This window comes from Cygnus olor, chromosome 2 (genome assembly GCF_009769625.2).
Source record: "Cygnus olor isolate bCygOlo1 chromosome 2, bCygOlo1.pri.v2, whole genome shotgun sequence".
NCBI lineage: Eukaryota > Metazoa > Chordata > Aves > Anseriformes > Anatidae > Cygnus > Cygnus olor.
This window is the reverse complement of record NC_049170.1, coordinates 41,030,217-41,053,083: the sequence shown is the minus strand read 5'-3', so window position 1 is coordinate 41,053,083 and position 22,867 is coordinate 41,030,217. Positions and strand designations below refer to the sequence as shown.

Genomic DNA, 22,867 nt, shown 5'->3' with positions numbered 1-22,867 from the left:
CTAAAAACTCGGCTTGATTATAGTTATCCCTGCCACTGCTCTGAAGAGTTCAGCCTGAGGCCAAGTTGAGGCTCTAGGTGAGATCCACTCAGGAAGTCTTCTGGATTAATAATGCAAACCCCTGCCTTCCACTTACAGTGCAATGATGAGACAGCATACCTGTTCTATACTAGTCACAAACTGCAAGCCAGCTACTGCCTGAAGTCACTAGGGCCTCTTCTCAAAGTCCTCACCGGATCCAAGTGCTTGCACACTGCTGGTGGCGAAGCATCAGGACCTTACTTACAAGGGTTAGTATCTGAAGAAGATACTCTTAGAGCAAACCTATTTTTTCTTGAGTACCGTATTTCCCATTCCCACACCCCTCATCTATTTTATCTCCTTGGTTACTGTAACTAACTTTCTAAAATTCTGCTTGCTTACATTGGATAAAAAGCTTAATAATCAGTGAAAATGGGAAGGGAAGAACCCTGACAGACAGATCCTCCATGCTCATAAGACTTACTCTCTTAAGAAAACAGGCCAAAGTTCTTAAATAAAATTATGATTATGTTAAGAATATTTAGACACCCAAATTTTTCTATCTATTCTCCATAGAATAAAACTTTTTAAATGCAGGCTGGCTGGCTCTAACTGACGTCTTATTAAATCTGATATCTACACAAAACACATCTCAGCAAGTAGTTTATAATAACTCATTTTAAAGGACATAGACATTGGCAGATTTCTTTCCTTTCTTACACTCATTTTTTCCAGTATTTCCCACATTTCGAACCTCATAATGCTATAAAGAGGAAGCAGATTGCACAAGTGGTCCTACTGGTTCCTTCCAATGGGAATAACATGGTCAGAATCTGGCATTCGGCAAAGTTTCCATTTCTACATAGGTTTCATTTATTTTTCAGTTTAAAAATAAAACCATATTACTTTGGCATGTAACTAGAGCTGCTCCTACAATGCAGAAGAAATAACACTGCTGGCAAGCCCCAAAGCTGTTCCAAGACAAAACTGTATTGGCAGAACTCTTAAAGAACTTCTACTTGACTAGAGGCAGAATTCAGCACTAGCACACATGGCAAAAACTTCACTGCAATCAATCACGTTACACACGCTCACTTATTGCACATCTGAATCTCCATTAGGTTTACATAATGCAAATATATTTAGCTGAAGTGGAACCTGAGTTCTGTTGAACCAAGTCTATTTATCTCCTACGTAAATATTACATTTAACATTGACTATGATCAGTCTTCTATGAACACTGTTTTTCCTCAGAAATGAATACCAACATGCTATTTGCTACATACCACGACCACATCACTTTTTTTTGTTTTGTTTTTGTTTTCTGTTGTTGTTATTGTTGTTTTAATAGTTATCCCATTCAGGTGCCCAATGGTTAGGATACGGTGAAATTACAATTGCAAAATCCATCTTCCTGCATCAACTATAGGCACTGAAGAAAAAAAGATAAATCTGATATTTTGCAGCTTCTGAAGGTTTGACTTTGCAACCTACTTTTTAAAATACTTTTTTTTGCATGTCATACCCCAGGTTTTTTTAGAGCATGAATCACCTAAACAGTGTGCAATAGTGTTCTTTCAACACAGGAATCAAATCTTGCTGTGATCCAACTTCACTACCGCACAGACAACCATGAAAGTATTCAGCCACCTGAACACTGGTACTTACGCCCTTGAATATCCAAGACATAGTGGGCTGATGTGTGCGACACAGATCTTACAAAGAGACCTGTACCCTTCTGGAGCATCTGTTGAAAGCAGCTGAACTGCGTCCTTTTTGCCAGAGAGAGAGAAAGCTATGTGATAGCTTAGGCTATATGGTATGAGGCTGCTGAGCTAAGCTCATGGATTTGAGGAAGGGGTCACAAGTAAGGCCCTCTTTCTTATCTCATTCGCCTACTCCTGCCTGGAAAACGTAATTGTTCTCACTTACTGTGACAGCAGAGTGGGCAACAGGAGCATTAAATTAGCCCCTGAAGGCAGGCTTCAACAGAGATGAAGAAGCACAGTGCCCACAAAACTAGCGTTTTCCAAAGGGTACTGTTCCTCCCCTTTTTTAGCGGCTGTGTGATTCCAACTTTGGGAAAGCTAGTAATTTGAGCAAGGTGACAATTTCTTTTTCTAGGGAACTTCAGTTAGAGGAGAGAAAATGATTTTCAAAATTCTGTATTTTATCAGATCTCAACAAAAGTTCATTGGTTTAGTGAAGAGAAAGGCAATTAAATTGTCTGAGAAGTACCATCTTGCCAAATATCGAGATCTGCTGCAAACAAAGCAGGTGTATGAGTGTCTCAAAAAAATAATAAGGCAATATGGAACTTAAATACACAAGTATTTTTAAGTATTTCTAAAATATTGATATTTCTAAATCCAAGCTCTAAGCATAAGTTACTTACCCTAGGGTTGACTTGACCTTAAATGCAGTTGTTGGGGTAATAAACTGAAAAGCTTCAGTGTTGGTGAGGTTTCTTTTTGTTTGTTTGTTTTGTTTTTTAACACCCATTATGCTGTTGCTAGAGATAAAAATGACAAAGGAATGTAGACTGCACTTATTCACCTTTGGATTCTTAAGAACTTGTATCCGATGTACCACAACTCATGAACTGCTTCAAATAATTCAGCTAAGCACATTTGCAACACTTGATTGTAAAAGTCAGGCTGCCCACATATAATCAGGTATCTCTCTAATAAAATGTAACATTTATTTTAGATGTTTATTGACATAAAGCAATTCAACAAATACAAAGACACATACGAGGTGATGATTATGTTCAGAACCCTACTTTTTACTTAATACTTTGACCATATATGTAGAGTAAGAGCTTCAAATAAAATTAATATGCAGCCACTGCAGAAGTGAAACTCCACCCACTGCTCCCACTGAAAATATATTGCACTCCCCCCCAGCGCAGTACGCCTAAGAATTGGTGTCACAAAAATCACAGCAATAAAAGTACAGCAAGACATGATAATCATCTTTTTATTTCCACTGTGGAAATGACGTACTAGAGGTGTTTCAGAAGGACTTTGATTTTTGAAAACAAGCAGTCTCTTTCCATATGTTACCAACTCTAACAGAGGCGCATTTTTATTTAGGCTAAACCATGCCTTATGGGACACACTGATGGGGAAGAAAGGAGGATATGCAACTGGCATTTGAGACATACTGCCAATGCAAAGCTGCCAAAAGCACACAGCAGGGAGCATGTTTTGGCTATCACGAGCAGAATAAGCATGCACTCCTTAACCACTGCCAGCTGGCGTTTGTTTCCAAATACAGAATACTCACTAGGCAGCTTGGAGACTGGACATACTCCTACCCTTAAACTATGCTCCCATAAAAATGTGCTGCTGAGATACCTCATTAACCATGGCTGTCTCCTAGCTTACCGCCAAATAAGAAAGACTGAATGATAGAAAAATCATGCATTTCCCCCCTGCGCAAAAAGGTACTTAAGGTATATCTTAATGTACTCTAGTGCTTATGGCAAGAGGAAAAAATTTAAAGGGTTGGAAGAAGCTTCTGCCCACATCTCAAGAAGCAGAAACACTGTCACTACTCCAGTACACATGGATAGACAAAGTGAAATCTGGAGACCCAGAGTACCAAGAAAACACAGCAATGAACAGCAAGAGTGGCTGGCACTGTGGTTATAAGATATACTATCATGTTTAACACAACTGCTAGCAATCCTCATAACAGAGATGCTCCCTGCTTTGTGTGTTGGGGCAGGTCTGCGGGTAGAAGATTAATGTTTCCCTCCATCTGCTAATGACTATATAGGTCCCCCGGGGTTTGCACCAAGGGTACTTTGCCCTTAAGATGAAAACAGGAAATGGGAATTTGTGTTCATTTCTACATGGTCCTACTATTTCCAGCAACACTCCCAATTGCTAAGTGTGTATTATGGCAACTTTATCTACCAAAACCATATTTTATCACTGTAGTTCAACTGTGATTCCAATTAGATTTTTCAAAGAGAACAGTCAAAAGAAGAACAAACCAACAGGGGGGCACTTTTCACTTTTCAAGTGCTTACCTGATACAGCCCACACTGGTATTTTCCCTGTAAGTGCTCCATTCATTAACTTTTCACTACGTTTTCAAAGTGACTCCCCTCCTTTAGATTTCCCATTCTCTATCACTGATAGCCTGGTGTCATGGACCACGCAACTCTGAAGGAAGAAATGTACCAGAGAGTGCCACGCAAAGGAAAGGGCACTAACTAAAATCTTCATGTCTTTCAGTGCATGGATTTTTAACTTACCCGCTTAACTCTACCTTTGCTCCTCAGGACTGGAAGCAAGTCAGAGAGAGCTTGACACCAGCGTAGTTTTCAAGGACCTAAGCCAGCTTGACATCCTGAAAGAAAATGGCAAAGAGCAATCAAAAAGTGTAGTTTTGAAAGAAAAAGGCAGACACACTCATCAGTAACAATGACTGATACTCAAGGCAAAATTAGGGAAGATCTAATGTTATCGCCAGTACGGATAAACACGAAATCAAAAACCAGTGCTGCTTCATTGAAGTCTTTGGAAACGGAACTCAGGTTACTGCTCCCACTGAATATTCCTACCAATTCCAACACAGACCTTGTCCTCAGTTCCAGCTCAAGGAAGAAGGCAACACTCATGACAAAATTCCCTGTAAGCCTCCAAGGGAACTTCAGAGCTGCTTTCAAAAGTGCACTAACACTGAGCACATGCAATATGCAATTAACTTCCCCCAGTATACTCAACTAAACTTCAGAGAAATAACGAAAAAAATAGCTGAAATACTTTGCAGCTGAACCATCAGCACAACAAAACCCTTTCCCTTTTTTAACAATGGAAATGTAATTTCAATAATGTGGCCTCTACCCATACTTCAGATCCAGGAAGGCACCACTCCTGTTGACCTGCCCCTTCCCAACAAGAAAAGCAGGACAAGAGAAAGTCAAGAGTGGGAAGGAAAAAAAAAGTCTTCAGCAAAGAATGGTAAAGTCTGAGACCAGGCAAAAATGCAGAAAGTATAGCCACAAAAGACAATTCAATACTTCTCTTACACAGCAGCAGCAATGTAAAAGAATGAGTGGTGAACTAACAAAGTGCTTTCCCTGTCTAGCCCCTAAATCTCATAACACTACTTTGAAAATACTTCTGTACTGGCTTCCTCTATCAGAAAATACTCTAAATCAAAGATATATATTCTATAATATTGACCAGTTACCTGGCTCATAAAATCCAAACCAAAAGAACAGACTAATTTTTTATTAAAAATAACAGCTCTATCAGCAAGGCAATTTCCATATCACAACCTTATTAGAAACAACAACGCTGCTCCCATATTTCTATTCTAGGTTCAGTGATTTTCAGCCTTTTTCTTAGGCTTCCATCAACAACTCTTATATTTTAGCCTTTATTTCAAAACAGAGGAAAATGCCTTTCCCTTTTAAACGCATACAACGCTGGAAAACACATCCCAAGTACAATCCAAATACACAGAGCAACGAAAGGGGAATTAAAACTGCTTATTACTTCCCAATTACTAAGCCGCTCTCTTGCAGTTGAAAAGCTTGAACTTCCATGCTAGAAAATATGTATCGTTAAGGGTTTTGAAGAGAAAAGCAGGTCTCTAGATAATGGCCAGAACAGAAAGCTGCTGCTCCCTTCCTTCTTGGGAGTACAAGATTGCATTTCTCCTCCCCAAATTCCACACTCTGGCCTCCTGAGCAATAGCCTGCCCTCCTCTCCGCGCCATTCCCACCCACAGGTAGGCAAGCCCATGGAGGGAGAAGCTTCTGAAGCCCCTGTGTCCTGCAGAGTGCTGATGGTGATCATGACAGCTCTCACACATGCCCCCTGTACCTCTGCAGAAAGGCCACGGTCAGTCTGGCCAACAGGGAAAACACAGCAGCCGATATAGATGGCGACTACTTATGCTGCTGCAGATTATTCACTCTGTCGCCAGGAGCCTTTCTGAAAAGCCAAACCAGAGCCTTAACTTCTAAGCCTGAGTTAAATATGCTAGCTGTGATTCAAATACCAAAAAACGCATTTAATGTCTTCAATAAAAAAAAAAAAAGAAAAAAGAAAAGAAGTTGGTTTGGGAGGACTGGAATTGTTTTGGACCACGGACATGCTCCTTCTTCCTTCTGCCACCTATAAGCATGTCTGTACAGGGACTCGGGGTAACAAATTAACTTGCTCTCCACTCCTGAATTTTCTCATTTGAACGCATAAGCACCGGTATATACAGTTCATGTTATTTTACATTCATTGACTGAAATGATGATTAAAAGACTAATGCTGAACGAATTACGATTCATGTAACGTAGGTTATTTGGTCATCAGTAACTCAAGGAAAAAAGGCCGTCTTGAGGCCAAACCTTTGGGCATTTCCAGTGAGGTCAGTATGACCTCGGAGGAAACGACACTTCCAGGAAAACAGCCAATCTTATACTCAAGCAGAGATATTACCTAATACAAGTGGTCAAATGCAATGCCACAATTAACAAGGGTGAGCCACTCCACCAGAAGAGTGAGAGTACTCCCATCACATCAGGCCTGAATCAGATCATCAGTCGCTCAGAAAAGCACCTTCTTATTACGCCAGACCAGAAAACTCAGAATTTAGCACGTGTGTTTCACACCTCCCCGGACTTGCGAAGAACTCAGCTACACAAGCCACAGCCAAGGCCAGCAGAGACGAGTGCCCAAAGCACCTCACGTCTATTTGCCCCGAGCCACCCTGACGGCAGCGCGGCTGCGACTGCTCGCCGTGCAGAGGCACTCACCTGCCCTACGGCAACACGGCTGAACCCGTTCCCTTCGCACATGGTCTTCACAAAACTGCTTTCATTCTAAACTATGTTGGACGTAACTGCTATACAAAAGGCTCCTACAACCCCACAAATGGATGGCTCTTCCTAAGAACACACTCAGAAAGGATATTTAGCATAAAGATTTGTTACTTATTTTCTCCGAGGGAATTCTTCCTGAATTACTTAGGCTGGAAAGGGAGGCCATCTACTCCAACTCCCAACCAAGGCAGCGCCAATTTCAAAGTGAGATCAAGTTGTCTGTAGCCTTGCCCAGCCAAGTTCTTATATCTCCAAGGAAGGATCCTGCAGCCTCCCCACAGCCCTGGTCTGGAGCTTAACCATTCTCATCGTTATTTTTCCCCTTATGCCCAGACAGAGCTTCCACCCTTTCAATCTGGATGGCTGCATCTCTGCACGCCTCAGAGAAAGGCTTCTCTCTCTTCCATAATAGCCATTAGGACATGGAAGGCTGCGATCTGCCTTCCCCTTCTGTTCCCCAGGCTGTGTGTCCTGGGTCCTCAGCTCCTCACGCACCACTTGCTCCAGCCCCCAACCACCTGGGCAGCCCTCCTCTTGGATCTCTCCAGTTTGTCCCTACCTCTCTCATACTGGGGCCCAGGCCTGAATGCAGCAATATTCGAGGAAAAGCCACATCACAAGGCATGCTTGCTCCCTTCAGCTGGGTGACCACGCTCCTGCTGGTGCAGCTCGCCACGCCACTGGGCTCCGTCGCAAGAGCACACTGATGACTCCCGCTCAACACCACGTTTTATCGCAATATCCTCTTATTCCTGTGCTTCCTTTCCCCAAAAATAAGGGGTTACAAAATAAAGTAGTGATGTGGAAAACACCAAACAGCCCTCAGGCACCACTGTAACATAGAAACATAAACAAGAAGCTAATGCTGTAGCTGATATTTTTTGTGAACAATTACAAAGAAAACAATTGGGCATGATCTTATAGCCACTGACGTCAACTAAGACTTTGCACGAGATAGAATGGCAAGACCCCATATTAAGAAGTAATAAACCTGCAAATTATTACAATAAACATGAAAAGTAATCCATTTCTTTCTCCAACAAATTTTTAAAACGGAAATATTCTAGCTAAAATATTAACATTACTGACAGCTGACAGTGGCTGCTCCAAGACTCTTTATTTATGAAAATGCAACAAAGCCTTTCGCATACTTCACCTTGATCAGGCAGCATTGCTCTACAGGTCACACAGAGCAGCATCAGCTACCTTAACGCCTCATCTCAAAGCATGTTCCTCTGAGATCCACCTCAAAGGAGCAACACAAAGCAGTCAACAGGAGAAAGCACTGCCTCAGGAGCGGCATCTCAGATCACCTAAGCACAAATCACTCTGGAATAGCTTTTTTTTTTTTTTTTTTTTACAGTGACCGAACAAAGAAATATCTGCACTTAAAGAAAATTGAATGTGGTTTAGAATGTATACAACTTCCTGCAGTTGACCCCAGAAAAAATAAAAGACATATGATCTGTAACTTCCTTTGACTTTTCTTTGAACTCTAGATGGAAAGCTTTAAAAAGCAGCATTTTCTTATTAGTTACTTCCAAGATTTTTGTTAAATTAAATTTCTCAATAGTATGTAATGCTAAAATACTTATGTGTACCAATACCATGGGCCAAGCCACCCCCTCTAACACAGAATGGATTTTTTTAATCATTACTGTGAAATGGGATGTACTGAATTACTTTGATGAAACGAGCAGCACACACCACCTACTTGACAGCACTGATTCCAAAGCATGTGCAGAGAGGCTAGACATAGGTCAAAGCGGATTCAAGAGCGAGGAGATGTGAGAAAGGGAAGATGATGTTACCTGTCCTGGGCTACCGAGAGCCATTTTTCATGCCTGGCATCGCAAAGCATGCCCTCGCAGGGGGTGAATCAGGTTTCATTCAGAGACCCAAGGAAGGCAGCTTTCTGTACAGCTTCAGAGGATGCTCCCCATATGCAAGAATGGGTTTAATAAAGATTCAATTTATCATTTATTTAAAGCTTGTCTTCTATTACTTTGGTACATATTGCTGCCGCAGGGAGCAGCTTTTTCATATCTGCCTAGATAAGAGCTAAAACCTCCAGAATCATGACCGCCAAGCATTCAAACCCCAGACCTCCAGATTACGTTGTGCAAGTTCAAAACCTGCCTCCTCAGCAGCTGCACAAGTTCCATCCAATAGCACAAAAAATATTTTAACACAGAGAAATATATATATGGAAATATTTATACACACACATAAGCACCTATATTCACTTGTGTATATTGCACAGGAATTCTGGATGCCGCAGGCACAGCCAAAGTAAATAAGCTTTCAGCAACTTAAAACAATAACAGGCATCGGTGCCTGTAACATTTGGCATCCCTAAGGGCCACGGCGAACCCACCAGAGCTGGCAGACAGCGGTAGCATGGCACCTCTCCTACCAGCCTGCTGGAAACGCATGTGCCCCCAGCCCCATGCTGCAGCTTATCAGCTCCCCTCGCCAGGCTCCTAACCCAGTGATAAGCTGCAGCTCTGCACTGGAAGCCAGAGAGAAACCAGAGCCTCCAGCAAGAGGGGCACCAGAAGCCCTGCCCCAAAGCACACCTCAGTACTGCATCCAACCCAGGGCAGACATTTCACACTCCACCTGGGAAGGTGTTGTCATCACTTGTACCATGAGAAGGACAAAACCCACTCTGTGTGCAAAGCTTATGCACACGTCTAAGACTGGCACTTTTACTTCTCTGGGTTCTTTTTTTTTCACCCCCCTCCCCTTCCATCCTACCCTCTCCATTCAGCTTACAGAGACCACCTTCAGAGTGCCATGCTAATTAGCAACAGCTTGCACTCTACATTAAAAACAAAAAGTGAAAAGGGAAACCGAGCAAGCTCATATGCTCGCATGCATTTCATCAGTAACTTCATTAATATTGGCATATTTTTAATTGTATCTGATTTATTTTAATTCTGATCTGAGAAGGTCAGTAGACTTGCCATAACTGCTAAAAAATAAAGTCATAAATTAGAGATGTGATACGGTAGGACCTAGTGCCCTATGCATTTGCTATGAAGCTCTACAACAATCTGTACGGCTAATCAAAGACGACAACAGAGAGCTCACTATTTCAGGATACAAGAAAAATGCGAACATTAGAGAAAATTTAGGCTGGCATAGAAGATAAATCCAAATTCTCTAAAGTATTACTTTAACATACTAAATAAATATTTCATAAAAATGAAGTTCTTTCTGCCTTCACTTCATAAGTAACCTGCCTTTACTACACAAGCAACTCCTCAAAAAACTACTCCTTATAGGTGAACGTCTGTTCTACAAATTCTTTACACTTTCCTGTGTTTCATGTTCCTTTCACTTTTTCCCCCATGGGCCTCATTCTGGTTTTCTATGTCTGCGATGCCCTCATGTCCAGCACTTTCCCCACATAACTACCTTGAATAAGAAGGCAACTAAAGATTACAGAGAATAAAAAGTTACATGAGTTAAACTCTTCAAGATTTCCCATACTGTAGCAAATGGCATACTGCACTTTGCTTTGAAGGAGGGAAATGTGATTTAACTGACATTTCACCAGTATCTTGGGACACCAAGACTAGCTCCTATAGTAATGAATATTTAATTAGAACACAACCTACAAAGAAGGAAAACTTGACACAGTTTTTTTTCCCAAGTTTTGCCCAAGCTTTAACACTAGTTTGTACTCACAACATGCATTGTAATAAATTCCATTATTATAATTAAGATCAGCTCAGCTATATTGCAGTATTTCAGTAACTACTGTCTCCTAACATGCAAGCAAGGAGAATATTAATGATATTGAAAGACAACAGAGTAAATGAAGACAACTTACAGAATTCAACGCTACAAGATACTAGTGAATCAACAGGTTATTAAACAGGCACAAACACACTAACATTTCGTGCAAGTAACTGCGAGCTGAGAAGGGTTAGAAGAAACTTCAACCTCGACAAAAGTACCTCGTAACTGCTCACAAGAGTTGGGTGAACCAGCGCTGGCCTGACTTTGTAGCGCATCCCACCGAGAAGCGAAAGCTTTTTAAACACTGTTGATAATGTGCTTTAGGGGAATCACATCCCAGGGTGCAAAGTAGTGGAAAATCGTATCTTTGTCTCAAAAATACTGGTATTGCACACAAGAAATACAAGCTTTAGCACAAATCTGATTGAATCGACTTGCAACTCTGGTTTTACACGTGTAAATCCATCAAAGACAGTGGGGAACTCTCCCACCATACCCATGTGGATTGAAGCGTGAAAATGGATGATCCCCTTCAGGCACGCCTTGCTCAAACTCCTACTGTACACACCTAACTGGGAACTAGAGTTTTCTATTTCATTCCACAAAAACGTGGAGATGCGAGATGTCGAGTCCTCCACACCTCAGCCACACTACAGACCCACTACCCTCAAACAGGCTAGCGCTCTTGCAACCGTAAAACCCTTCTACTACAGATACAGACAAAGCCACTTCAGCAGAAAGCTGAAAAGGCATCACGGTAAAGCAGCCCTTGGTGTCGCTCCTTCTACCGCTAGAGAAGCGTATCCTCAGATGTGAAGGAGATGCTTTCACACGCTGCCGGTGGGGTGAATTAGCCCGAAAGCAGAGCGCAGGACCCCTCAGCTCTGCAAGAAGGCGCAGAAGAGAATCAGACGAAACACAAGGTACCCCAAAACGCAGCCAGCTGCTTTGGAGCTGGCTTCTGCGCTCTTCACGAGCATGCCCAGGTACTGAATAATGACAGCCAGCGTCGAGGCAGATCCTGTACCGGATGATTGCTCTTATTTGCTAACATTACAACACCATTATACACGCACCTACCCTGCAAGCTTTCATCTAGCAAAATCTGTTTCTCCGGTAGCTTACCTACACAAAAAGCAGACTATCAGCCCTCTCTGATCGTTAAACCAGATGCAGACTGACGCTGACACACCAAGCTCTTCCCCAGGGCTTTATTCATAAAGGAAAGATTTAAATAACGCTTTAAATCAAAACCAGCTTCCTCGCGACGGAATAAAAGCCCTTGAAAGCAACTTCTCGTTTTTCCTTCCAACTTTTCCCCAACCAAAACCTTCGGCGAGCGGCGCCCACGCAGAAACTTCCACCACCGTGCCACCGCCGGCGGCGAGGCGCGCCAAGTTTTGGGGTGCCTCGGGGGAGCCTGAGAGTCCCGGGGCTCGGGGACGGCTCCTGGGACGGCTGCTGGGGTCCCTCCTGCCCTCAGAGGGGTCCCGTTTGCCCTCCAAGCGCCGAGAGAAAGCGCCTGCAGCACCATCGCGCCGCCGCCCGCCTCTCGCCTTACCCCTCGGGCGCTGTTAGGCGCTCCTCGACCCCAAGCAGCGGAAAGAAGCCGAGATCCCAGCGCTGCGCACGGCGGCACAACTCCGCCGCGGCGCCCCGGGAGCCTTCCCGCAGAGGAGGCGCACTTTTCGTCCTTCCTTGGCGTGAACGCCGGCATTTCGCACGGCCGCGGCCCCCTCCCCATACACACACACATATATATATATACACACCCCCGCACCTGCGGAGCACGGACCTCCCGCAGCAGCCCCGGCAGAGTCCCGGGCGCGGCGCCCGGCCGCCCTTTTGTCTGCGGGGAGCAGCCCCGCCGCACCGGGGACGCAGCCCAGGAGCTCCCGCAGACCAACTTGTGCCGGAGCACGGCGGGCACCGTGCGCGGAGCTCGGCGGGGCACAGCCCGCCGCACCCCCCACCCCTCAGCGCCGCCGTCCCCGCTTTACCTCCGCTGCCGCCCGCTCCCGCTGCCGCCGCCCCGCCAGTGCAGCCGGCAGCAGCGGCGGCGGCGGCGGCAGCCCCGGCCCCCCCCGGCCCGCCCCGCCCCGGCCCGGCTCGGCCCGCCCCCTGGCGGGGCCGCCGGGGGCCGCCGCGCCGCCTCGGAGCTCGGCGAGGGGACGGGAGCGGGGCGCTGAGGGGCGCTCAGGGGCCCCGCGCCCCCGCCGCCATTTTGCGCCCTCCTCAGGCCGGCGGCGGCGGGCAGGTGCGGGGCGCTCCCCTCGGCAAACTCCCGGCCCGGCCAGGGGTTCCCTGCTCGAGGAGAAATCCTTAAATCGGGAGAAAAGCTGCGGGCGTGCTGGGGTCGCGGTGGGCTGGCTACCTGCTGCCCGCCTCGGACCTCCTGCCCCACTCGTCTTTGCTGACTGCAAAGCCCTCCAGAGATAAACACAAGCCCGCGCGCAGTATTCAGATTTTTGGCAGCCATAATGAGCTCGAGGAAGAATTATGTAAACATTATTAAGTGTAATAAACACATGACAGCATTAGGCAGCCTTGTGTAGAAATGTTGGTAAAAGCCGTGGCGAACGTTTTATTCATAATGCCTTTTTAACTTTATGTAGCTGGTGTAATAGGCCTTGTGCTTTGCTGTTGCCTCGACGGAAAATCATTACCCGGTAATGGATGAGCCGGTTCGGAAGGAGAGCCACTGGGATACTGCCCGCCTTCATTCATAGATGCTACGGATCGGAGGAAGTAGTAGGAGGCCTGCCAACTTTCCCAATTTAATTATTGAGCTGTCAGTTCCTGACTTCTTGTTTCAACTTCCTGAGGCAACATCTGGCTGTAATAACAATAAATAAATAAATAAAATAAAATTTGATCATTCACTCGGCAGCGTTCTATTTGCGACGTCCTTTTTACTGCAACTATTTTGAAAAACTTGGTACAGGGGACCTGGACCCAGCATCTCTCCCAACTACCCAAAAGTAAAGATGAGAATAGTTTCAGCTATGATCCTGGAGGCAAAGCTGTGCGAAAGTGTATATCATACTTGAGCCTTTTTCAACAAGTCCAGTGGTGTGCATTTTAATCTTTCTAATCTTTCTTTTATTCAGAAGAACATTATTTTTTTTTTCACTGCATGAAGCTGAATGATATGACTTTGGGAGATAAAAAAATAAATCTTTTTCTAGCCAAGAAGTTCTGCATTTTCATCAAACACTGCTTCAAAAGGGTAATGGTGGTTTTAGAAGAAGAAAAAAAAAAAAAAAACAGCCATAAAGGATACCATATTTAAATGCTACCAAATGTGAGCAAAACACTGAAGAGAAGTTTTAAAATATCTATGACTGTGTCTTCATGTGTTCTCTGGGTCTGCTTCATATGATGTGACAGCTTCAGCTCACAAGTCGTTACTGCAGTGGCTTTTGGAACAGTATGCCTTTTTTTTTTTTTTTTGCATATCCTCACTCAATACACGCACATGCTCACAAAAATATACATCTATATATATATATATATGTGCATATGCACAGGCAGAGACAAATATAGAGTGACTCAGCTCTGTGTTCTACTTGCTTAATCAGTTTTCAAAGCTCCAGTACTGTTCTCTTTTCTTATTTAAAATGCCTAAAGCCATCTTTCCCACGTTTCTTTTTTCTCTGCAAGGGTGCCAAGCCTTTGACAAAGCTAGGCAAGCTAAGCTGCCTGGGATGGGCTCCTCCTCCTTGGATCACGCTCTCCTGAATGTCTTTCTGAAGGTCAGGAGGTCAGCTCATCCATTAATCACAAGGCGACTTGGACTTCAACACTGACCCTGCACACCAGTCTTAGGGAATCCTAGAAGACCTTCCTGGTGGTCACTTAGAGCTAAGGAAGGAGACCGAGCTCGGGAGGCCGAGGTCCTGTGAGCCCAAACAGCCATCAGGTGGTGTCAGGAATGCTGTGGGGTGACAACCATCACCCATGAGCAGCACTCAGCACAGCCTGGCTGCTTTCACTTTGGTCTCTCACAGGCTACAGACTGATACTACGTGTTGAAACTATGGTGGTAGATACGAGTTGGGCATGTATGGCAATAATGCCTAGCTCAGCACCTTCGAGTTTGACTCTCTCGCTTAGCGTTCCCAAGGAAAGCACTCATTTTGGTTTCCCCTTTCCATTGTCTCCCCCTCCCATTAAGAAGTTAGGTGTAGAGATCAAAGGAGACTAAGTAAATGCTGTCTTTCGGGCTCATGGCAGAGGTTTGCTCTCTGGTTCTTTTTTTTTTTTTTTTTTTTTCAGAAGTTTCCTTTCCCTCAAAGCTTAGAGAAACTTCTGGAACATTTTATTGATTTCTTCGCAGCTCACCACTGGAACTCCTCATAATTCCTGGTCTCCTAAGGCTCACCAGGTACTTTTTCTTTCTTCTTTCTCTCTGTCCTCCAGTTCAAGTGGCAGAAAGGCTAACTACCCTGTTAAGTAGGGCAGACTTTCTTAAATCACCAAAAGAACTCTGGATAATCCTTTCGTACTTGCCTCCCATCTTCAAGTGAAATGACTATGCCTGTTAAGTCCTCATAGGAGAGGATTGAATAGTTCATATAAATTCCATTCAAGATTCTCCTGTTTTCCCTACAGTTCGTGAAAGATCAGTCAGACTCATCCTTTAAAGAAGAAAGAAAATAGGGCGAGGTGAGTGTCGAAAGCGGATTTTCTGGTCAAATCCTATTTATCAGTTTTTCTACCATTAGCCAATTTCCAAGCATACAGCTCAGATTTATTTTTAGAAAAGTCACCTGGGACTAAAATAAAAAAAAAATAAAAATAGTCAAAACAAAGCATTTCAAAATGTTCTGGACCAAAGAAATGTTTCTGACACAGCAGCAAGGACTGTGCTGAGTCCTGTGATCAGATGCAGCTTTGAAAACATTCATGTAGTCTTTTGCTATAGGAAGGAGTACGTTCTTGTACACATTCTTGTAGACATTAAGGAGGCTATCTTCAACTTCCCTATTTTTTTGCTCAGGACATTCTCTGACAACTTGTGCAATAAATATGAATCTGGCAATAAAGAGGTAACTATGCAAACAATGAGCAAATCCTTTATGAAAAAAACACTTGATGAGCAATTTAATACAGAGAATTTTGCAATCTGCTGGCGAAGGTCAATAACATGACAGATTAAGTCTACAATGGATTTATTTATATATTTACAATTGTGAAAGCAGAAATTGGGGTCTTTTAAAAGTGGCAGCTGTTAATTGCCACATATAGACATACGCTTGGAGAGACTGCTAATGAACTGAATAAAACCTAAATGAGTTTCAGGTCCAAGTTATTTGCCGTAGCCCTAAGAGTTCAGGTGAGAGACACTGATTTCCACGAGGATCCCAAGCTGGATAACATTTATTGGCTATATGAAGGCAACAATTTCTATCTGAAACAGAATTGCCTATGCAGAAGGAAGCTTTACCAGGGAAAATAGGATGTGCTAATCCACTCGGGCCAGCATCAACAGCTATTTAAAAAAAAACAAACCTGACATAAAGAGCCTCCTGGTTATCTATTATTGTATGGTTTGGAGACATCAGCTCATATAAAACTGCAAAATGTTTGAGACTCAGAATCAGAAATGACCTTCCGTAATGAAAAGCATCATGTGCTAAAGAAAAAAAAATTTTTTAAAAAATGTCCTGCAGGATTTGAAACATCAGACAGCAGACAAGAGAAATCCAGAATCCTACTGTGCTTGGAGGGATTTCTGCACACCTAAATGAACATTTGTTGCAACAGCCAGCCCTCACCTAGGGACATTATACAAATCCCAAGCTATTAATAATACAAACTCAATCCCTAGCAGTATTCATATGTTGTTTTTTTTTTTCTTTCTTTTTTTTTTTTTTTCTGCAAGATACTGGTAAGAGAGAATGTGGAGTCTGTGGACTGACTTTAGAGCAGGAATTTTGTGTCTGCCATGCTTACTAGGTAACAGATGATATTTCACTTTGGAGATGAGAAATAAAGCTGTGGTGCAATCAGGCCATCATGTAATAATAAGTGATGGTGGCAGATGAGATTATAGGAGTGTCTGCAGCTACAAATACTCAGCTGGGACTCCTTCAGGTTTCTGCATGTCAGCTGGTCTTCTACTATCTCTCTGGGAATTGAACTAAGCAACATATGGGTGCCATGACTTCTGAATGCATGCTAAAGGAAGTAAAAAATAAAGCTAATGAAAAATCCAACCAGTATAATTGGTATTTTAAAACCTCCTCTACTGCACTGGGTAATGGCTTAACAAGGGCATGCATAAAAGACAAAGAAGGAAGGAGTTAGAACAACTAGTCCATTTGTTACCTGAGAGTTTCCTTCAATGATAATGAGAAGATTGGGAGAGATAATTAGGCACATTGTGTGTAAAGAACCGCTCCACCAGGTAGTCCCCGTGATGGATTGGCAGGGAGTATCAGGTAGCAAGTGTAATGATAAGACAATATGAAGAACACAGGAGGGGAGGACCGTTTGGTGGGAGTAGAAAAGGTTGTAAAGGTCTTTAAGGTGCTAGGATGTGAAACGGTAGAAAGCAATGCCGATTTGTAAGGAATCACATCACCTTGACATATAATCAGTGATAATGAACTGGAAACTTAATGTAAAGGGCAGAAAAGTTCTTACAAAGGTGGAAGTAAATAAATAAAGAGATCTGGCTGAAGTACTACAGACTTAGCTAATACCAAGATATTTGATTTGGATGGAGAACAAACAAAAATGTAAGGTAGGCCTAAATCAAGCTGTATTTACATTTCTGGATTTGTCCCGCACATCTCTTGAAGGAATTGATGCACCTACTAGGCATAGGTCAGTGTTATTTGGGGGTCACAAACTGAACAGTGGGGAACCCAAGTAATGGACTATAAAAGTGGAATATTTCACTCTTGTAGAGGTCCTTAATGCTGGTCGTGGAAGGTCTGGAATTCACAGAGTACGTGGATTACAGCACCTACTGCTTCAGAAAGGCCCACCAAAAAGATGTTACCAGAAATGAGCAGAAGTAAGTTTTGCTGGTGGTATGCAACAGCATAGTTGCACGTACGGTGATGAAACATTGCAGTTTGGCCCCACAAGCTGCGTGTTCTGGCAGAGGAATCTGAATGGCTTGTTATAAGTCAAAGCTTTAGACATCTGCAGACAAGTATGAACTAGTGTCTATCCAGCAAGTAGTGGAAGGGATGTACTGCGTAAATCACATCAGTGATCCATGCTTAGAGTTCTGATCAGAGAAGAACAACAAATCTGTGTTATAAAGGTGCGTGTGTCATCTTTTTATATAATACCATTCAGCCCTCGACAGTCTAATACTGTTCCGATAAAATTATTTTTGGATTCATGCCTCCTGGGAAACTTTAATATTTATCAGAAACTGGCAAGGACTTTTACACCTGCACGGTGCCAGATGCAAAAGACTTCTATGTCAGTGACCTAGGACAATATTTCAGAACATGGACCAATATACAAGTCAGATCACAGCATGCCAAACACAGGATCCTTGGGAAAAAAAAAAAAAAAGAGGGAGAGAATGATATGTTCAGGTAAGAAAAAGAAAAAAAAAAGAAAAGAAAAAAAGAAGGAAGGTGCAACTATGCAACTGTAAATAATGAATGACTTATTCTAGAGGAGGAGTTAAAATTTTAGAAGTTTTCAGTACAGTTTGCACCCAACTAATGGGCCTGGCCTCTAAGTTATGGACTCCATATTCCTCTGTAATTTTAGAGCATTTAAAAGCAGAGACCTGGGAATGACTACAGTGTTCAAAATCTTTGTAGATGATGGATTCCCTGGTTTTCTAGAAGTTCTTACAATACTGAAATTCATGTCACTGGTTAGAATTCTTGTAAAACTAAACAGAGAAAAAGCCATAATGATCAGTGCTAGTATCCATAGGGATATATGTCTTTATGAACATGTCTTATTTCTGAATATATACCTATTTCAAATATATATGTATAATACAGAAAAGTTAAGTCTTACCAGCATGTGCAGAAGTTTTAAACTGCAGTGTTTCAGCATGCTTCTCCCTGGTTCGTCTGCCTGTAGGGCAGATATTCAGTCCTGCAATCACATTTTAAATGACATTCCTATAAGCTAACTCCTTAACTGAGGCATGGAGTACAATATGGAAGGGTATTTTAGGAGACGTGTGTTAACAGATACTTATTACAGACTTTTACCAGTTGCTTGCTGCATGGATGCATGTAGTGCACCTACCTTACCCTGGACCTTACAGATCAGCAACAAGTATTTCTTGTAATACAGAATCAAGAGTGCCTCTGTTCTCTTGTTCTCCAGCATATCCTCGGATAAGCTGTATGTGGGTGGCATTGGTTGGAGAAAAGATTAGGTAGATGCTTGGCTGATAAACACGCCATAAGCTCCACTGCTGCTGCAAATTATTGTTTCACCAGAGGATTGGCTCCACGTTTGTAAGCAGCCCTACAGACGCTGCTGAATGAAGGGCATGATTCATGGGCTGAACACACAGGTTTCTGGTCCCTGGAGCGGTATTTGGTGATTTGGCAAGAGACCCCAGGGCAGCTCATGCGGCACTCAACGCCTATGTCGCGGCCGCTGATTCAAGCCTTTAATGTCTCTAACTTGGAGTCAAACCTACGTTGAGCAACTAAATGCATTCTGAGCATCTTTTCAGAGGATCGTGCTGAATGTTGACTATGTAATTCTTTTATGCTTGTTTGGAAATAATTGTCTCCCGAGCAATACAAACAAGTAATCCAACAAACAAGGAGACCACCAAGGTTTCTGTAATTGAGTCCTTAGGCATGGTTGTTTGTCTGTGGAGGATAAAACACAGCCATTTATCTGTGTTAACCTCTGCCTACTTTCCTAGTCACGTGGAACAGCTTATTAAAAAAAGAAAGGGTGATGTGGAGGGATAACAGTTACTTGGATGAAGTTTGCAAAATCGGGTTGTCACTGTTTCCTTCAATCAAAGAGGTCGTTTAGAGTCTTGTAATTAAAGTCAGTGTTTTATATCAAGCACTCTTGATTGTCATAAATACAGCTGATACGTGTTATTATTTATGCTGTACTTTTCCGAGTGTGTTAGGGGGTTGTGGAAATACGGGCAGGAACAGACTTGCAGCTGTGGGGATAAAATGTGCCTCCCTAACTCAAGAAACTATCCTGACAGCCAGACCTGGCAAGCATTACAGAGTCTCATCCATTGCTCCTGTCTGACTGCAGCGTGCTGCGGAGCGTTCTGCCAATGCTTTCTGTCCGGAATAATACGAAAATTGTATTGAATCGGGAGCGAAGGAGGAGGGCGTGCGCAGCCCCCCCAGCTGCAGCCCCAGCCCCAGCTCAGCTCTCCCCGCGGGCCGGGGCTGCAGTGAGAGCTCCCTCTCCTGTTCCACACAGCCTGCATCAGCCTCCTGCTCGCCTTTAACCCCAACATCTGCTTCCCTGCGAGATTTTGTCGGTGCCCCGTTTAACGCACATTTCCATTTTAGACGAGCGGTGTTCAGCTGTTTTCTTTTACTGCTTGTTATTGTTTTGTGCTGTGGCTTTCCATTGATTAAGATAAAAATCAATACCTCTTCTGCAGAAGAAAAATCTGAATAAGCTGAATGCAAATAACACAGTCATCAAGGCACCACTTAAATTAAAAGGAGGAAAAAAAACAAAAAGGGATGCACAACATACTAAGACCAACCTTCTCTCTTTACGGCCAATTGCAATGCCAAATCATTGGCATTTATGATCCGAGTGAATTTTTGTTTAAATTGTCGTCAGTTTTTGTAAGCGTGGAACATACTTCTTGGAACGATTTAAACACATGAGATTATTTTAAATTAATTAATTAATTTACTTCTTACATTTCGATATGCTCACAATGTGAGCCTGAAATATGGTTCCCTGACAAGGTCCAAGCACAAGCATGGACTCGCAGTGCTTGGCTTTCAATACACTAAAGAATACTTTTGATAAGAAATATTTGTGTTGGGAGTTGTGTTACTATTTCTCATTAATCTGCCTCCTTTTGTGGCACTATGTCCTTCTCCTTTTCCCCAAACCGACTGGTTCATCTACTTAAATCCTCCTCTTTTGGGACAGAGCAGTCATCTGCTAAATGCTTTTACAGCCCGTAGTGCAGAAAGACCTGACTGGTCTTTGGCCTTAGAATATTTTCTAGGAATTTATTATTTACTATTCTTGGGCATAATATATCGTGGACAATTTCCATTGCTCTCATGTTTTACCGAAGGTTATTTTTTATCCCACTTAAACATGACCTAGTTGCCCTCAGAGTATCAAGTTTACAGTACAGCAGCTTCTGCAATATGGTCACGACATAGATTATATAGAATAATGGTCGTGTTACAATAAGACATGAAGAAATACTGTAACGTCTTGAAGACTTGCAGTGGCAGCACCAATGACACACCACGATGACATTTTCCCCTTGTTTGGACACTGCTGGGTAGCAAACATCTGAAACAAAAATCCTGTTTACCCACAGACAGTTTCAGTGCTATCGGCAGTGCACGCTTCTCTGAGCCTGCCTTCGTTCAACCCTGGCCAAGGCTGAGTGAGCACCATCCTAAATATGAAGGCACCTCAATTTTCACGCTTATTCAATCCTGGGCCTCTGCTGAGACTATGCTAGTAAAAGTGCCATGTATAAAAATGGCTTTATGATATGCATTTGTCCTCAAAAGTCCAACTGCAACAGTAACCGATGTGTCTGCATAAAGCATATTTGTGTGTATGAGAGAGAGACAGAGAGTATCTATTTGCCAGGAGATTCAAACACAATACTGTGTACAGACAAGTTATTTGAATATTTATCCCCTTATGTTTGAAAGTTCTGGGCTGTGCAACTGGCAATTTATCTACCTTCCCACAGTGTTTTAGTTTTAACAGCCACAAAACGCTCTGAACGCTTAGCCTCCCAAATCTTCAGGACTATGAGGGCTCAAGGCAACCTTACTGTCATACATTTTTACATATACAAATTAATGGAAAGTACTATCTTTTTCATTTAGTGCTATTGTCTTCTCCATTTGGATTTATTCTATTATTCTACACCGGAGAAAATGTCTTTAGAATTTCTTATCAGTGATGCTCTGAGAAGGAAAAAAAAAAAAAAAAAAAAAGGTGAGATTTCAGAAGTTTATGCCCTACATTGCCAGGCAGGCAATATAGCAGTCATGAATCTTCTGGGGAACAGATCTTGACCACACTGGATATTTAAGCTTTCATTTAAAATAAATAAATGAATATATATATAAATAAATAAAAAGGACTCCTCCTCCTTTTCATATCTTAATACACAACCATCAAAGTCACTTTTAGTTCAGGTTTCTCCACATATGAAAATGCTGTCCTTTTGCCAGCCCTCTTTCTATGTTAGTTTTTGAATCCACTGGCTGACTTCAATGAAATTTCTCAGAAGTCCCAAAGATGCAGGTTGTTACAAGGTTTGGGAGCTTGATGCCTAGGTTGAGGATAGAGGCCTTCCTGATGCTGCTGGGAAGCCAGCCCGTGTGAGAGCTGCTGCTCAGTGGCACACATGTCCACTGCCTGGCCAAGCAGCCAGCCAGCCCCTTGCAGACTTTTGTTCACCTGGCAGCATAAACAAAACATAGATGGGGGGCACAAGAGGGAGCCGATGCTCTCTGGTCAATACATCAGGGAGGTTTTGCAGGGGATGAGCTAAAGACAGGAAAAGAATAAGAGGACGCTGTGGTTGAAGGCAATAAGTTCAGGGAGAGGCAACTGCAGGGACGGCAACAGAAGGGTTTGTGTAAGAGGAAGCCTAGCCAGGGGGGTGATTTTGGAGAAGATGTAGGACACAAGTTTATAGGAAGCAAGGCTGCCTGAGTAAAGTTGTTACAACCTGCTTACTGTAAATGTAATTGCTTGTAGACAATAGAAGACAATAATTGTAAATTACGAAATGTAATGCATAAACTGTAGCTCATGTATAACACGAGACAATATCCTCCCTGTTAACAGGCTTGAAGTTTAATGTCTTACAAGATTATCATGCCAATAATGAAGTTTCATTATTTAAAGGAGATACATCATGGGAAAAACAATCATAGCAGCAGTATTCAAGTAGTTATCCACTCTGCAGTTTTCCCATATTTCCAAGCTGTTTGTAGCTTTACAAGAAGCTATAATTACATTCAGTACTTCCCAGTGTTCAAAAATTGGAATTGCTTGGCTTTCCACTAGGTTATTATCCTGCAGTAAACACGG

General features: G+C 42.8%; 1 protein-coding gene and 2 long non-coding RNA genes across 6 annotated transcripts in view; 1 reads left to right on the top strand and 2 right to left on the bottom strand.

Annotated features, from left to right (window-relative positions):
• RARB (retinoic acid receptor beta) overlaps window positions 1-12,695 on the bottom strand; it is a 331,581-nt gene extending 318,886 nt beyond the window's left edge. The window contains exons 1-2 of one of the 3 annotated variants that reach the window (XM_040550265.1): window positions 12,613-12,695; window positions 4,289-4,383 (exon numbers count right to left, since the gene is read on the bottom strand). The gene's annotated coding sequence lies outside the window, so the exon portion shown is untranslated. Of the gene's footprint in view, window positions 1-4,288; window positions 4,384-12,392 lie in introns of all 3 variants that reach the window. The other 2 variants (XM_040550267.1, XM_040550266.1) reach the window with 2 other exon arrangements.
• A 477-nt stretch (window positions 12,696-13,172) lies between these two features.
• LOC121066137 lies at window positions 13,173-20,240 on the bottom strand. The gene is made up of 3 exons (XR_005817537.1): window positions 18,854-20,240; window positions 18,617-18,697; window positions 13,173-13,448 (listed from the first exon to the last, which is right to left on the bottom strand). It is a non-coding gene; the product is annotated as an uncharacterized LOC121066137 (long non-coding RNA).
• LOC121066138 lies at window positions 14,203-18,180 on the top strand. 2 transcript variants are annotated; one of them, XR_005817538.1, is made up of 4 exons: window positions 14,203-14,999; window positions 15,227-15,280; window positions 15,615-15,663; window positions 16,288-18,180. It is a non-coding gene; the product is annotated as an uncharacterized LOC121066138 (long non-coding RNA). The 2 variants fall into 2 exon arrangements; XR_005817539.1 differs by lacking the exon at window positions 15,615-15,663.
• Window positions 20,241-22,867: the final 2,627 nt, after the last annotated feature.